We start from the raw sequence: 17,631 nt of genomic DNA, 5'->3' as shown, positions 1-17,631 counted from the left end.
GGGGGCCCGCGCAGCCCCGCCCCCCCGCGCGCTCCCGGCCCCTCGCGCGCCTGCGCGCCTGCGCGCCGGGACCGTTGCGGCGGGGGAGGGGCGGCGGGGGGCGGGGCCTCGGCCGCGCGGCCGCGGGCGTCCCTCAGAGCGAGAGGGCCGGGGCTGCCGCCCAGCGCGGCCCACAACGCCCGCGGGTGAGGAGAGGCCGAGACCCCTCCCTGTCGGTAAACCCCGCTACTTGCCCCGCGGAGACCTGAAATACCGTCTCCCGGAGAGGCGGTCTGACGCCGTACAGCCTCCCGGAGTTGCTCTCGGGTCAGGCAATGCCCGGAGGCGTGGAGCGCCGGCCGCCTCCGCCGTGACTGACGCCCGGACTTGGCCCGTGAGGTGCGGGGACACCAGAGGGTGAAGGCCTGGGAAGGGAAGACGTTCGCCGTTTCGTTTGTTTTCCAGAGGAAGGCGAGAAGGCACATTTCCTTTTTCCTTTTTTTTTTTTTCCCCTTAAAAAAAAAATCTTTGGTTAGGGAGTCGTTTGTATTCTTTCGTGAGTCCGTTCAAGCGTAAATATTTCTTTGAAGCCGTGAGTAACGTCTTGCACTTTGTTCCACCCTCCGCAATGTCTTCACTACTACTGGCCATGGATCCTATTTGCGAAGTAATTTGCCCGTGTGTTTCATGCTTAGTAGCAGGCACAGCGAGGGGTGGGGCCACAACACTAAGTGTGATAGGATTTCTGCTCCCTGGGGGCTTCAAGTCTTCTGGGGCCTCGGGACAAACAGCCTTTACATTTGGAGAGTGTCACTGAGGGTTAGGGTAGGAGCCTGGAGGCCCCCAGGTGGTATGGAAGCGGACCCAACCCATCCTGCCCCCTCCGCGGAGCCTGGGCGACCCAGTTCCAGGCGCCTGTGACTAAGGTTTTCGTACCTGGAGGGCCTACTGTGTGCCTGGCACCGGCGTCTCAAGCCAGCTGCTGCGCTTCCAGGCACCTGAGAGCAGCAGATAGAGTCAAATACCAAACAATCACCCAAGTACAGGTAAAACTCCAAAGGTAATAAGATTGAAGGTGGTGGAGGGTTTCACAGGGAGGTAGGACCAGACCTGCAAGTCGGGAGCCGAGGCCCCTAGGAGGAGGACCTAAGGCCACCAGGAGCCTGCTGAACTTTCAAGGCAGAGGGAACTAGGACTCTCACCGCCAGGGCCAGGCAGATGCAAGTTTGTATGATTAAGTTGATGTCGAATAAGTAATTTAAGAAACGAGATTTTACCAGGCACAGTTGGAAATCTTATCAGTCTGTGCAGAGACATTTCCCGGGCCTTAGCTCTCTTATAGAAGCTGCTTGAAGTTTATTTCCAGATTTATAAGCAGGGGCTGCATACATCCAGCTAGGGACTCCATTTTGGCTAGTATGCAGATATTATTTTATAAGATAATTGGCTCAGATTGATAAGTAATCTCACCATAGTCGTCTTAAATGATAAAGATGAACTTTCCCTCTGCTTCAGAGGTCTAGCTTCTAGTTTGTGTTCAGTGAATATTGGTTGATTGGATATTGGTCTACTCAAATCTTTCCCATTTAGTAATTACATGAGGTGAGGCATGAATCAGAATTGAAGAGGAAAGAGGAAGATGGCTGGAACAGACTCACCGAAGGGAGGAAAAACTGCACAGGAAACTGGTGAGCATGAGTGTGCAGCCACTTGCTTCAGGTTCCAGATTGTTGCATTTGGTTGAAAAGATCTGCAGTTCAGGTCTCACCTGCACCAATCACGATATATAACTTTTCTCACCTGTCAGGTATGGTATCATTTATACCATCTTGTACAAGACCACGGTGGATCTGAGAGTGTTTTAAAGCATTTAAATGCTCTAAGGCATTTAAACATAGGATATTATTAACAAGAAAATTTTCTTTGGAGACCTCTCCTCCTCCTCTGTTTCCTCAAGGAGCAGAGGAATAATGCAGAGGGCTGGAGCTTGCAAAGGGCTAGGAGTTGTGAGGAAAAGGTTTTAAAAGGGATTTTGCAACAAATGATTTGAACGGAAGAATGCTATCATACAAATTACCACCCCCTACTTTTTTGTTAGTTTATTTATTGAGTTAGTTTTTGCAATTATTTAAACACCTGAGAGAAAAGGAAATTTTAGTCTGACTAAATGATGGAATAGAGAAAGGCCGAATTATAATGCTGGATCTTCATTTTCCTATGTCTGTTCCTCAGTATCAGAGTGCACACCTGAGCCCAAAGCTCCCTGCTTAGTATTGTCTAACAGGTATTATGCATCTGAAATGCGCTTAGGCACCGTTCAAAGCTTAGATCATATCCAGCCAGATCACAGTTGAGATAGACATGAGGTTGTTTTTCCTCGTCAGGGCCAGTAAGGACTGGGCTACACCGGCCTGTTTCCTGGGGATCAGAGTCCAATTTCAGGTTAATCTGTTTAGTGCACTTAGCACAGTATTATCTTACCTAGAACTTGTTACACACGGAACCATTTCTTGTACTATTTTCAAATATTTGGAGCCATCAGAGAGGGTAACTAACGTTCCCTCCCCAGGGTCCTTATTTTCCCTGGGTCTTTTTATGGGAGGCAGTGCAATAGGGGTGCTGTGCAGGGAGCTTGCTGCCTTCTTTGGTAACTGACTCACAATATTACCATAAAGTAAGTTCTATCTCTCAAGGTAAAACTGATCATGACAAATCATCCCTTCCTGTGTCTTTCCAGTGATAATAATAGTCATTACTAAATGATATTCAGTGCTGTGTGCTTTTCATGATCACACTTGAATGATCCCAACAGCAGTATTATGAGACAGCTACTATTTATTGTCCCCATTTTATAGGCAAAAAAACAGGGACAGCCTTTTCTCTTCACAGCCCATATTCTTAACTCCTGCACTGTATCACTGTAAGCTTGTCTTGCCTCTTTTATTACATAGTGATTGTTTTGTATGGTGTTCTGACACTGGGATTTCTTTCCATTTTAAAATGTAAAAGGACGGGGATCCCTGGGTGGCTTTTGGTGCCTGCCTTTGGCCCAGGGCGCAATCCTGGAGTCCCGGGATCGAGTCCCACATCGGGCTCCCGGCATGGAGCCTGCTTCTCCCTCCTCCTGTGTCTCTGCCTCTCTCTCTCTCTCTCTGTCTATTGTAAATAAATAAATCTTTAAAAAAATGTAAAAGGAGCTTTGTTTAAGGTAGGATGGTAAGAGAAGCTCTTACAGTGCAAAATGGACGTGGAAGTCTTGGTTACAATTTCATGTCATCTAAAGTGATTTTCTTTTTGTGATGAAAGGCACAGATTAGAATGGAGTAAGCAATAGCTGAAAATTCAAAAGCTATAAATTAAATTAAACTAAAGCTTCAGGATTAGAAACCCTTAAAAGGATTAGTGCAACCAGCATTAGCAAGACTTTAAAAGAGACTGGTTTACCCGTTTATAAGCTTCTTTTTCATTGAAGTAAAGAAATGATTTTCAGACTTACAACTCATTTTCTATTTCCTCAATTACTATTTATGGCAGAGCACTTTGTTTCACAGGCATCATGTTTATGTACAGTTCTGGGTGGCTAATAAAAATGTTACTGGGAAGCACAGCTCCCACTTTCCTTCTTTATCATTCAGGGAAAGGTGTATGCCAAGTGCTTATCTCCTGGGCAAAGGCGGTGACTTGACATTTTCACCACCTTCTTTAGGACAGCATTTTAAACTCCTGCTTCATTCAGAATTGCTTGTTTTTGCTACATCACAATTCTTCATTTTCGTTTGAGGAAAAAGCCTAAAAAAAGAATGTTTGCCCATAAGAGAGATGTTACTCAATTGTAATGTATGGACCTTGTTTTAATATAGATTAAAACAAACAAATAAACAAGAAGAAAGACATAGGGCAATAAGGGAAGGTGAACGCTATTTTATGATACTAAGCAGCTGTTGTTATCTTGGGGGACTATGATGATATTTGAAAAGGGAACTCCTTGCCTCTTAGAGATATATACTAAAATATTCAGAGCTGAAGTGATATGATGTCTGAGATTTCTTTCAAAATAATCTGGGTTATTGGAGCAGGGAAGATGGGTTGGGAGCGTGGAGGAAACTAGGTAGGCTATGAGCTGATTGTTGTTGAAGTTGTAAGCCATTTGGAAAATGGAGGAGAAGAAGGAAACAGGAGGAGAAGAGAAATGTTTTATATTTCATGGGACATGGAAATGAACCTTTGTACTATTAGAAGTTGTACACACTCATGATACAAGTATTAGATTCTAGAATGATTGGAATAACCAAAAATGCAGTTTGCAAATTATGCAGTATTTTTGTAAAATAAAAAAAAAAATAGGACATCAAAATTACTCACCTATGCAAAAAGTTGTAACCAATATTATTCCATAAATTGAAACAAATTAATGGTCATTTCCATGTGAAATATGTATATTATAAATATATTAATATTGAGGGTAATATATATTATTTATATGTATATATTTACCCTAAGTGATATGATATATAAATATATGTATATATTTACCCTAAGTGATATGATATATATTTACCCTAAGTGATATGATGAACTCAGTCCTCAGAACCTGACATTTATTTCTCACAGTTTTGGAAATTGGAAAGTCCAAGATCAAGGTGCTGGCAGATTCAGCATATACTAAGAACTCACTTCCTCATTCATAGATGCTTCCTGGTTCCTTGTGTCCTCACAAGGTGGAAAGGGCAAGGGAGCACCCCTTAGTCTCATGTAAGGGCACTAATCCCATTCTGGTGGGCTCTGCCCTCGTGATGTAATCATCTCTTAAAGGCTCATTTTATAACACCATCACATTGTGGGTTAGGATTTCAATGTTGGAATTTTAAAGCAATGCAAACATTCAGTCTATAGCAGGTAGCTACACAAAGGACTGTAGAACTTCTCTTTAGCTGGGACTTTGAGCTGGTGATTTCATTGGAAGAGGGGACTTTTTAAAAGCCACAGTTCTATAGCATTTGACAAATATTGAGAAAACATCAGTTGTACATATAAAAGAAAAAAGTATGGCTACTTTAATGAGCATTAATAGGCTTATGCTTTCTCTAAAACTATCCTGTTTGCTGCCTCCAACTAAAATGACATTTTGTAGGTGCTTAGGCTAGCGTTGGACATAGCAGGAAGGGTCAGGTAGATTTCCATATCAGGTAGACAGCAGAGTCCTATAGTTTTTTACTGGAAGGGACCTTAAGAGCTCATAGTCAAATCCTTTATTTTCCAAACATAACCTTTCTCTCTGGCTCTCACCCCTCTTTGGCTAACTCCTGCTTCAGGACTCAATTTAGAGTCCCTTCCTCTAGGAGGCATTTTCTCTCTCCTGCAAAGTCTGGTTGCAGTCTCTGTTTCTGTCCCCTGTATTTCTTTTTCTTTTCTTTTCTTTTCTTTTCTTTTCTTTTCTTTTCTTTTCTTTTCTTTTCTTTTTCTTCCTTTCTTTCTTTTTAAAGATTTTATTTATTTACTCATGAGAGATGCAGAGAAGGAGAGAGAGAAAGAGGCAGAGACACAGGCAGAGGGAGAAGCAGGCTCCATGTAGGGAGCCCAACATAGGACTCGATCCCAGTTCTCCAGGATCATGCCCCGGGATGAAGGCGGTGCTAAACCGCTGAGCCACCAGGTCTGCCCTGTCCCCTGTATTTTTTCTGTGGTCACACTCATCACTTGGTATTACAAATATTCTTTTCATTTTCTTTTTTTTAATCTGTTGCCCCCAAGAGATTCCAAACACTTGAGGGTAGAGGCCTCAGCAGTATCCAAGACCGATTGTAGGACCTGCACATAGTCATTCTCAAAAAATATCAAATGAATAAATGAATCTACTTAAAAAAGCTCTGAGGTAAAATCATTTATGTCTAGGGAGAGTTTGCTAGAGTATAGTGGACTAGGTGACTGGACGAATAGTGACTGAGCAGAACTAACAAACCAGAAAATATGGGAAGTGATAACAATACATAAAGAATATATGCAATATATAGAATAACAATAATAGCATCTCCTGAGTGCTTCCAAGATGACACCCCGTGTCCTCATACTTTATAGATGTTAATTCATTTAGTCTCCACCAACATGCCCATTTTACAGATGAGAACACGGAGGCACAGATGAGTTATATAATTTGTCCAGTTCACAAAACTAGAAGATGGCAATGGAGCCAAGTGTTCAGCTCAGGCAGTAGAATGTCAAAACTGTAATTACCACAGTGATAAACATTGACAGCAGAGCTAATAACTAGAAGACACAATAGCAATCTGATAAATGCCTTGCCTTCAGCTACAGTTCACACTGTGTGTAGGTCAAGAGGCTGGCCAGTGAATTTGTAGTCAGAGCCCAGAAATGTATAGGCCTGGGGCAAGTCTTAGAGAACCTAAAAGTTTCTTAGACCCCCAAAGATTGAACTAAGTCTTTGAATGCACAACAAGTTCTTATATAAAAGAAGAACTTGAACTTGAAGGAAAGGTGTTCTGGCATAACAAATATGAATTTAAAAAGACTGGAAACTTGGACATTAAAATATTGGGTATCTTTGGTGTTAGTTAGGATTGCAAGTGATTTAACACTCTTTTTTTTAATAATAAATTTATTTTTTATTGGTGTTCAATTTGCCAACATACAGAATAACACCCAGTGCTCATCCCATCAAGTGCCCATCACCCATTCACCCCCACCCCCCGCCCTCCTCCCCTTCCACCACCCCTAGTTCATTTCCCAGAGTTAGGATCTTCATGTTCTGTCTCCTTTTCTGGTATTTCCTACCCATTTCTTCTGCCTTCCCTTATATTCCCTTTCACTATTATTTATATTCCCCAAATGAATGAGAACATATAATGTTTGTCCTTTTCCAATTATTTCACTCAGCATAATACCCTCCAGTTCCATCCACATTGAAGCAAATGGTGGGTATTTGTCATTTCTAATGGCTGAGTAATATTCCATTGTATACATAGACCACATCTTCTTTATCCATTCATCTTTCGATGGACACTGAGGCTCCTTCCACAGTGTGGCTATTGTGGACATTGCTGCTATAAACATTGGGGTGCAGGTTTCCCGGCGTTTCATTGCATCTGTATCTTTGGGGTAAGTCCCCAGCAGTGCAATTGCTGGGTCGTAGGGCAGGTCTATTTTTAACTCTTTGGGGAACCTCCACACAGTTTTCCAGAGTGGCTGCACCAGTTCACATTCCCACCAACAGTGCAAGAGGGTTCCCTTTTCTCTGCATCCTCTCCAACATTTGTGGTTTCCTGCCTTGTTAATTTTCCCCATTCTCACTGGTGTGAGGTGGTATCTCATTGTGGTTTTGATTTGTATTTCCCTGATGGCCAGTGATGTGGAGCATTTTCTCATGTGCGTGTTGGCCATGTCTATGTCTTCCTCTGTGAGATTTCTGTTCATGTCTTTTGCCCATTTCATGATTGGATTGTTTCTTTGGTGTTGAGTTTAATAAGTTCTTTATAGATCTTGGAAACTAGCCCTTTATCTGATATGTCATTTGCAAATATCTTCTCCCATTCTGTAGGTTGTCTTTTAGTTTTGTTGACTGTATCCTTTGCTGTGCAAAAGCTTCTTATCTTGAAGAAGTCCCAATAGTTCACTTTTGCTTTTCCCTATCAAAATACCATCAACTTTCTTCAGAGAATTAGAACAAATTATTTTAAGATTTGTGTGGAATCAGAAAAGACCCCGAATAGCCAGGGGAATTTTAAAAAAGAAAACCATAGCTGGGGGCATCACAGTGCCAGATTTCAGGTTGTATTACAAAGCTGTGGTCACCAAAACAGTGTGGTACTGGCACAAAAACAGACACATAGATGAATGGAACAGAATAGAGAATCCAGAAGTGGACCCTCAACTTTATGGTCAACTAATATTCGATAAAGGAGGAAAGACTATCCCCTGGAAGAAAGACAGTCTCTTCAATAAATGGTGCTGGGAAAATTGGACATCCCATGCAGAAGAATGCAGAAGAATGAAACTAGACCACTGTCTTTCACCATACACAAAGATAAACTCAAAATGGATGAAAGATCTAAATGTGAGACAAGATTCCATCAAAATCCTAGAGGAGAACACAGGCAACACCCTTTTTGAACTTGGCCACAGTAACTTCTTGCAAGATACATCCACGAAGGCAAAAGAAATGATTTAAAAGTCTTATGTAGGAGCCGGGAGGCCCTGTGCAGTGTGGAGGTCGTTGGTGTCACCTGCCAGCTGCATGCTCCTGCGCCTACTCTTCAGCTCCCCGCTTGCTCCAACCAACCATGCTCTCCGCCCTTGCCCGCCCTGCCGGTGCCTCTCTCCGCCGCAGCGTCAGCACCTCGGCCCAGAACAATGCTAAAGTAGCTGTGCTTGGGGCTTCCGGAGGAATCAGGCAGATAGTGAGCTGCCTGACCCTCTACGATATCGCTCATACACCCAGAGTGGCCGCAGATCTGAGCCACATCGAGACCAGAGCAACCGTGAAAGGCTACCTTGGACCTGAGCAGCTGCCGGATTGCCTCAAAGGCTGCGATGTGGTGGTTATTCCAGCCGGAGTCCCAAGAAAACCAGGCATGACACGGGATGACCTGTTCAACACCAATGCCTCAATTGTGGACACCCTGACTGCTGCCTGCGCCCAGCATTGCCCCGAAGCCGTGATCTGCGTCATTTCAAATCCGGTCAACTCCACCATCCCAATTGCAACGGAGGTTTTCAAGAAACACGGAGCTTACGACCCCAATAAAATCTTCGGGGTGACGACCCTGGACATTGTCAGGGCCAACACTTTCACTGCAGAACTAAAGGGTTTGGATCCCGCGCGAGCCAATGTTCCTGTCATTGGTGGTCATGCCGGGAAGACCATTATCCCTCTGATCTCTCAGTGCACTCCCAAGGTGGACCTTCCCCAGGACCAGCTGACAGCCGTCACTGGGCAGATTCAGGAGGCCGGCACGGAGGTGGTGAAGGCCAAAGCTGGAGCAGGCTCTGCCACCCTGTCCATGGCATACGCTGGAGCCCGGTTTGTCTTCTCCCTTGTGGATGCAGTGAATGGGAAGGAAGGAATTGTCGAATGTTCCTTTGTTAAATCCCAGGACACAGACAGTGACTATTTCTCCACACCATTACTGCTGGAGAAAAAGGGCATCGAGAAGAATCTAGGCATTGGCAAGATCTCCCCTTTTGAAGAGAAGATGATAGCAGAAGACATCCCTGAGCTGAAGGCCTCCATCAAAAAGGGAGAGGAGTTTGTGAAGAACATGAAATGAAAGGGCAGCCAGCTAGCACTCCATTTCCCTAACTTATGAAGGCATCATGTCCCTGCAAAGCCATCTCCTGCCCTCATGTTTCCCTTGCGTTAACCACGAGTGTCATGTTAATGTCGCCGCCCCTTCCAATCACAGGTCCGTCAATGTGTGCATCAATAAAAGCAGGCTTCCATTTTCTTTTTAAAAAAATAAAAAATAAAAAAATAAAACTCTTATGTATGCTTTTCCTCACTTTCCAGCATTTCTTCAATGTACTTATATTACCTTGGTGATTTTTTAGAAGAAAAATCTTGGAAGTGATAAAGACAAGCACTAGCTTTTCTCAAACTCTACCAAGAATTATTGATATCTACTTGTAATGACTAAAACAGAGGAGGTCTTTGGACTTTTGTGACTATTTAGAAACTTAGTTAATCAGGATTAGAAAGAACCATGTAAGTTTATTAATTTGGTTCTGGATAGCTGAGTTTATCTTTCTCCTTTCTATCTGAAAGTTGAAAGGAAGTTATTCATTCGTGGGTATAAAAATGTATCCTAGATTATACAGATTGCATTGTTTTATGAGTTGTTTTTGTTTTTTGTTTTTTTTAATACTATAGGTTACTACCAGCAGAAGCCCCTTGAAAGTGGCTTCAGTTGGATGGTGAACCTCTTGAAATTGTGGCAAATCTTTGTGTATATGTGTACTTTTTTTTTTTTTGGAGTGGATGAGTTCATAGCTTTCATATATTTTCAAGAAATCTCTCAAAAGGATTAAGAACTGCTACATGATATGGATTTACCTGTAAATTCTAGATGAAGGCAAGAAGAGTCTGGATTTGTTGTTAGGAAGTTAGAGGCAAAGTTGGAATCAGGTAACACTGTCAACAATCCCAGTATGGGTTCAAGAATAAGATCTTATAATCACGAGCTGGTCATAGCTTATAAATCAGATGTAGAGACAGAAACTGTCTGGAACCAAGAAAGAGGAACAGAAAGAATACAACAAAGGCAGTTTTAGTAAATACCTATTGCTTAAAAAGGAATTATTTTAGACTCGGCTGAGACAAGAAGTTTCCCAGTAGTGATGCTGTATTCTGGTATGAGTTAATATGTCTGAGCTCCCAGATAGCTCTGTGATGTCTCCAACTTTCCCTTCTAAGGGTCCCTCCATACTCTTATAAACAATCTACTAGAGGGGAAATAATCTGCTAGAGGGGCCCCTGGGTAGCTCAGTTAGTTAAGCCACCAACTCTTGATTTTGGCTCAAGTTGTAATCTCAGGGTTGCCAGATGGAGCCCCAAGGTAGGCTCCACGCTCATCGAGGAGTCTGCTTGAGATTCTCTCTCTTGACTCCTCCCTCACCATCCCACCCCCTGCACATGTGTGTGCTCACTTTATCTCTCAAATAAATCAATAAATATTAAAAAAATTCTAATAGAGATTCAGGGTAGTGGACTTCTCTGCTTTCTATTACTCCTATTCACTACACTTATAAAATTATGTCTGAGGCCTTAAAATATCCAGAGAACAAGCACAAAAACATTGTTTTTTAATAATAGTAACAATAGTAATATTTGCAATCGTATGATATAAATGCACATTATTATTGGGTCAAGATGTTCCACAAAATGTTAATATTAACATCTAGTTTACAGAGAATGAGAACAATTTATTTCAAAGATTGGATGGTTAGTAGGATTGGTTCTTTTTTTTTAATTTTTATTTATTTATGATAGTCACACAGAGAGAGAGAGAGAGGCAGAGACACAGGCAGAGGGAGAAGCAGGCTCCATGCACCGGGAGTCAGACGTGGGATTCGATCCCGGGTCTCCAGGATCGCGCCCTGGGCCAAAGGCAGGTGCCAAACCGCTGCGCCACCCAGCGATCCCCAGTAGGATTGGTTCTTATGGAACATTGGGTGAATTTCTTTATTTTTTTTCTTTTTAAGAATTTATTTTTAAGCAATCTCTACATCCAACATAGGGCTCTAACTCACAACCCCAAGATGGAATGGCAACTCAGCCAGCCAGGCGCTTCATCTTTAAACTCAATATAAACATTGGGGCGGGCACTGTGGAGTATACAAAAGAAATAGAAGACAGAATTCTTAATCTCACGATACCGCAGTCTTTTCAGGAAACGTGAAACAATACAAGTCCAGTTAAACTCAATGTCGTCAAGTGCTAAATTGTAACCACATCCAGGCTAGTTTAGGGCTCTTGGAAAACTGCTCTTCAACAACAAAAATATACATGTGTATACATACATGCACACACACAGACCCCTTCATCCCTAATGAAAGTAACTTTTAACATCATTTTTCCTTTCATTTTTAAAGAGAAAATAATACATTAAAATATGATATATGGAAGATGTGTTCTATTTCAGTTATATGTTCTCCAAGAGTCTTTTACATTCCAGGTTTAGAGAAAAGCCACGTTATTTAAAAAGGCAAATAGCCATACATGTACACATAGATGCGTTTTCTACTGATGAGTTTTCTAGGCTGAGCCTTTATTATTTTTATTTTTTAAAGATTTTATTTATTTATTCATGAGAGACATGGAAAGAGAGGCAGAGACATAGGCAGAGAGAGAAGCAGGCTCCTCCCAGGGACCCTGATATGGGACTTGATCCCCAGACCCTGGGATCACATCCTGAGCCAAAGGCACACTCAATCCAGGTGTCCCCCCTCTTTTTTAAAAGATTTTATTTATTTATTTGCGAGAGAGAGAGAGAGCACAAGTGGAGATGAGGGTCAGAGGGAGAAGGAGAAGCAGATTCCCTGCTGAGCAGGGAGCCTGATGGGGGGCTTGATCCCAGGACCCCCGGATCAGGACTTGAGCCGAAGGCAGACAACTGACTGAGCTACCCTGAGCTGAGCCTTTATATATCTAGCCATTAAAAAAAAGGAAGACCGTGGGCAAGAAAGAGAAGTAAAGAAAGAAAAGAAGAAAGAACTGTTCTACTTTTTCAACAGGGCTTGGTAATTTTTTTAAAGATTTTATTTATTTATTCATGAGAGACACAGAGAGGGGCAGAGATATAGGCCAAGGGAGAAGCAGGCTCCATGCAAGGAGCCTAATATGGGACTTGATCTGAGATCCCGGGATCATGCCCTGAGCCAAAGGCAGATGCTCAACCGCTGAGCCACTCAGGCATCCCGGGCTTGGTAATGTTAAGATAAATATTCACTTATTTAAACCACAGATAGTGTAGATTTTTCTGCTTTTAAGAGACACACTTGCATTTCCTAGTTTTATTTGTCATTTTAAATCACAACATGGTTTTTCAAATACTTTACTGTATGTAAAGATTCATCTTTATCCCTTTTAACTATTTGGAAAAATGAATGCTAAAATTATCTTTGGTTTATTAATCTGTGGATTAATTAAATAAGAAACTTTTTCAATCCACATATGAAGAAACTTGGAGATGCTCTAAGACAGAATACATTGATACACATGCTTCAGTAAAATACTCAGGGTTTATATGTCAGGTTTGAAACAAGTACAAAACTTCTTTGAGATATCACAGAAGCACAAGTCATGTCTCCATAGACTCTCCAACAATGCCGTCTGCCAAAGCCTCTATGACAGTCTGTAGGAGAAGACATCCTGGGCCAAAATACAAAACATCTGGGTTCTGGTGACAGCATCTTTACTTTCTCCATCTGTTTTCTTATCTCTGAAATAGAGTTAATAATTCTTTCTCTACCCATCTCTCTGGGTTTTGTGAAGACAAACTGTGATAATAAATAATTGGAAACACTTTGGGCAGTGATTTGTAGAGTGATTTCAAAATTTTAAGATAGCTTTCTAAGAAAAAAAATTGATTTAAGTAAAAAATCAAATGAAAGTATAATGGTACATAGCATTTTATTTTCCCCAGATTGACACAAAGTTCCAAGGAAAGGGTTTTAAGAAGACTCTAAATTCTATATCACTATAAAAGCATTCCGCAGTGGTGATTCTAGCCATATTGAATCTGTGAAAGAACCTCTCTGGCTACCTACTTTGTTTCTGATAAAGTCTAGAGAGCATGGGAGAAGATGAATGATTTGGTGAAAAGACACTTTGAGTAGGTAGAGGATCACTGTTAACAAATGGTTTTTAAAGCTTTTGTTTAAGAAAGTGTTCCTCCAAAGGGCGCCTGGGTGGCTCAGTTGGTTAAATGACTCTTGGGGGCAGCCCTGGTGGCTCAGCAGTTTAGTGCGGCCTTCAGTCCAGGGCGTGATCCTGGTGACCCGGGATTGAGTCCCACGTCGGGCTCCCTGCATGGAGCCTGCTTCTCCCTCTGCCTGTGTCTCTGCCTCTCTCTCTATGTCTGTCTCTCTCATGAATAAATAAATAAAAAATCTTAAAAAAAATGACTCTTGGTTTTTGGCTCAGGTCATGATCTTACAGATTATGAGATTTAGCCTACTTCAGACTCTATGCTCAGTGAGGCTCACAGATTATGAGATTTAGCCTACTTCAGACTCTATGCTCAGTGAGGAGTCTGCTTGAGATTCTCTCCCTCTACTTCTCTCTTCACTCACCCACTCTCTCTCTCTCTCAAATAAATTAATTAAAAAAAAAAAGTTTCTTTAAGATTTAAGGACTTGTGGCAAGCTTATCAGTGTCTAGTCCCCATCAAAGGCCCTAAGGGATGGAAAAGTCTGCCAAGTGTCATGTTAAGAACTTGTGGTTTCTTTTTCCCAACTTCATGTTTTTATACCACTTCTCATATATTTGTGCTCTTTTTTCAAGACTACTCTCTTTTCTCCAGTCTTCCTAAAATTGGTCCCACCTTCAAATCAATAGTTTTATGAAATACATTATTCTTTTTTTTTAAAGATTTTATTTATTTATTTGAGAGAAAGTGAGAGAGATCATAGAGATAGAAGGAGAAAGGGAAGCAGACTCGCCACTGAGTGGAGAGCCCAAAATGGGGCTCGACCCCAGGACCCTGAGATCGTGACCTGAGCTGAAGGCAGACTCTTAACCAAGTGAGCCACCCAGGCGCCTTGAAATACATTATTCTTGAGGAAGTTTCAGAGTATTTCCTGCTTTTGTTTATGATTCAGTGATGTTTTACCTGTTTTTCTTGGCTAAAGGAAACCAATGACTAAAGGGCTTCCTAAGCTGTTCTCCTACTGCTGCCTATACCTTGTTTGGAGAGGTTTCATTTACTTATAGCTGGTATTGAGAGCTATTAAAAGATTTAAATCCATATTATTAATCCAAAATATGTTTGATAAAAACTAAATCTCTAGTAAATAGATTATATAAATTACAGCGTATCTACTTTCAAGAGTACTGTGTAGCTATAAAACAATGCTAAACTAGTTTCTAAAAACAAGGCATGAGCTTGTTACAGAGTTAGTTTAACTGTTAAAAGTAAATATAATAAGGTCTCAATTATATAAAGATCTTTGAATATAGGTGTTCTTTTTCCTTTTCTTACACTTAGCTGTATTTTTTCAACTTTCTATCATAAGCATGTTTATTTTTATATTACAATGGAGTCTATCTGTGGGCTTTTTTTTTTTTTCAGCCCAATACTAAGTAAATTGCTTTCACATTGGCTAATAAGAATAAAAGCACTTAAAATCCCAACAAAGACAACAATAATGATAAAAACGTATGTAATACTCTGGGAGGAACTGGTTTATAATGAATGAGTTCACTCCAGACTACTCAATTTTAAGTTACGCCTAGAGCTCAGCCTGTTAGTGTGCAAAGTAGGAAGTGATGAGGTTAATTGGAGCTTTGTGGCTGATTTCATTTAACCTTGGTCACAACGGACATAGATGCCTTGTAAGCCCCCACTACTGCCTTCCCCTTCCCCTTCAGCCTTCACGATCTCTTCCTTTTTGAACTTCCCATTTTATTTCCATTCTTCCCCAATGGCTTAAATCACAGGAAGAGAGAGAAAAATGGGGCAGGTCAAACTTAAAGGTATAGAAAAGATTCTTTTTACCTTACTTCTATCTCTGCAGGCAGGGGAGATCCCTTTGGACAAGTTCTGAGAAATAGAGCTATTTCATGTAACTGAGCGCTCAACTACTTCAGCTAATGGATCTTGTGACCCAGTTGTGGGAGTGGAGTTAAGTTCCCTTTTATTTCTTAGAGTGACTTTTAAAAAGGCACTGGAGCATGTAACAGAATCCTTCTTCCTTTCTTTCTTTTGAACACTGAAAATTCATGGTAATGATTAATATTACCCCCATTAACATTTTGTGAAACTGATCAAGACCTAGAGCAGTTTTTCTGACACAAGATTGTTGCAATGTCATATTCAGTAAAGGTTTGGTGAGCAGAGACTGCGTAGGGACATAGCATAGTACATATTTGGAGGCCTCCTCAAATCTCCATTAGCTCCAAGGACACCCAGACATTTTTTTGAAAATGTATTCTGTGATGCAAACAATATTTTTCTCAATCTTATTTAAAATGTTGGGGAGGAAAGCTGTCTCTTGCCTTTGCTGTTTCTTTTGTAACATATAATTTGTGCAATTATAAGACAAGTCCCTTAAGTACTAACTAGTATGGAAGAAAAATAAATATTTGCAAGCTGAGAAAGAACTATAAGAGATGTATGTCCAGGGTACAGGTCTCCCCAGGGCTCCAGGAAGGCTGGCAATAGAGGTATTAAAATGAGAGTATCAGGCAAAGTAAAAAGAAGAGGGGCCCAGGCTAAGGGAAGGTCAAGTTCAAAGGCACTACTGTGTGAAAAGATTCTTCAGGAAAACGAAAGCTGCTTGCTGAGAATAATTGAAGATGAGGCCAAAGAAGCAGGCATCAGCTATATCACAGACTTAGATGCAGGTTAGGGAGTTCAGACTCTACTGTGTGGACCAGGAGTATCAAAGTGACCTCGAAAATCATTTTACTAGGCTGGCATAGCTATTTTAAAATAGTTTCAGGTCTGAATGCCTTTAAGTGGGACAGGTCTTTTCCAGGTCCATACTGCCTCGGACTTTGCTGTATTGAACTCCATGATTTCACATATTTAAATCTCTAGTAGTGAAGACATCTGAAATTGTCTCAAGAAACCTCTAGGTAGGCAATGGAGAGTCATGAAAGTACTAGAATAAGCCAATGACATGATCAGATTTGTACTTTGGGAAGATTATTCAGGCAGTACAGTGGAGAATGAGTTTTGTGACAGCTGGCATGACCTGGAAGGAAAGACCAATCAGAAAAATATTTAGGAGTGCCTGGGTGGCTCAGTGGTTGAGCATCTACCTTTTACTCAGGCCGTGATCCCAAGATCCTGGGAGTGAGTTCTGTATCGGGGGCTTCCCGCAGGGAGCCCTCTTTTCCCTCTGCCTGTGTCTCTGCCTCTCTCTCTCTCTCATGAATAAATAAATAAAATATTAAAAAAAATATTTAGCAGGTAGAATCTGCAGGACCTAATAAATAATTGTATGTCGAAGATGATGGAGGAGGCTTTAATGGCTTCTAAGTTCTTGATTTGGTAAAGGGATAGATTCGAGTGTGATTTACTGAGATGTGGGCTTTGCAAAAGGAGTACAAGTTGGGAGCAATGAAAGGATGTTCAGTTTGAGACCTGGTAAGTCTGACTGGCCCTGTGGGCCATTTTTGGCAGGCTGTTCAGCGGGCTAGAGATATGGATGCTCTGGGTATTTGGCTTCACCCCCAGTCTAGAACCAAGCCAGGTTGTTGGGTTGTTGAACTATCCTTAGCTCTGTTTGGTTACTGACTTCTTTGACTGTATCCCAAGGAAAAGCTAGATTTCCTTTCTCATTTGTTCCCACCTACTGTAGTTGTCAGTTTCTATCTGTCCTGCAGGGTTTTTAAGGAAAAGGAATGTAATTATGTTTCATCTTCTTGTGACTATTGCCACTCTCTTCCACCCATCAACTAACTGCCCTATGGTTGTTTGCACTGTTATTGTTAATAGGTAATAGTGCCTGCATGGTTAATGACCCAGCATCCCTTGCAGAGATTTGTGGGCTGCATGTGAACATGAACTGCTACCAGCAAGAGATGGCGGACAGCTAGCCTTGGCCATGAGCACACCTGGCAAAGAAAGCTTTCCTGTCCCAAGAACACTGACTGACTTATCTGTAATAGGCCTCCTGGAGTGGGTGGAGCTCAGGTTAGGCTGCTTCTGGGGTTGAAACTAACAGCAAAACCATTCATAGAAGCTGAACAGGACATGTGCAAAGGAATAGCTACTTCTCAGGCCACACAGCATTTGCATTGCCTTCAGTAATTTCAAGTTTTCTCCTCTGGACCTGAAAGGAATTTGGGTTCTATAAATCTGTTTAAAGTATGCCTCAAAATGACTAAATTCTTTTTTTTTTTTTTTTTAAATATTTTATTTATTTATGACAGATACAGAGAGAGAGAGAGGCAGAGACACAGGCAGAGGGAGA

General features: G+C 41.5%; 1 protein-coding gene and 1 pseudogene across 3 annotated transcripts in view; both read left to right on the top strand.

Annotated features, from left to right (window-relative positions):
• Positions 1 to 102: 102 nt before the first annotated feature.
• The window catches only part of LOC144282312 (uncharacterized), a 284,831-nt gene continuing 267,302 nt past the window's right edge, over positions 103 to 17,631 (top strand). Inside the window, exon 1 of the mRNA XM_077845800.1 lies at positions 103 to 378. The gene's annotated coding sequence lies outside the window, so the exon portion shown is untranslated. The remainder of the gene's footprint in view (positions 379 to 17,631) is intronic.
• LOC144282310 (malate dehydrogenase, mitochondrial pseudogene) lies at positions 653 to 17,548 on the top strand (annotated as a pseudogene). 2 transcript variants are annotated; one of them, XR_013350724.1, is made up of 3 exons: positions 653 to 1,025; positions 1,570 to 1,667; positions 17,154 to 17,548. The product of XR_013350724.1 is annotated as a malate dehydrogenase, mitochondrial pseudogene, transcript variant X2 (transcript). The 2 variants fall into 2 exon arrangements; XR_013350723.1 differs by lacking the exons at positions 653 to 1,025; positions 1,570 to 1,667 and adding an exon at positions 7,270 to 13,322.

The sequence above is a fragment of the Canis aureus genome, chromosome 13 (assembly GCF_053574225.1).
Source record: "Canis aureus isolate CA01 chromosome 13, VMU_Caureus_v.1.0, whole genome shotgun sequence".
NCBI lineage: Eukaryota > Metazoa > Chordata > Mammalia > Carnivora > Canidae > Canis > Canis aureus.
This window is presented reverse-complemented; position numbering and strand designations above follow the sequence as displayed.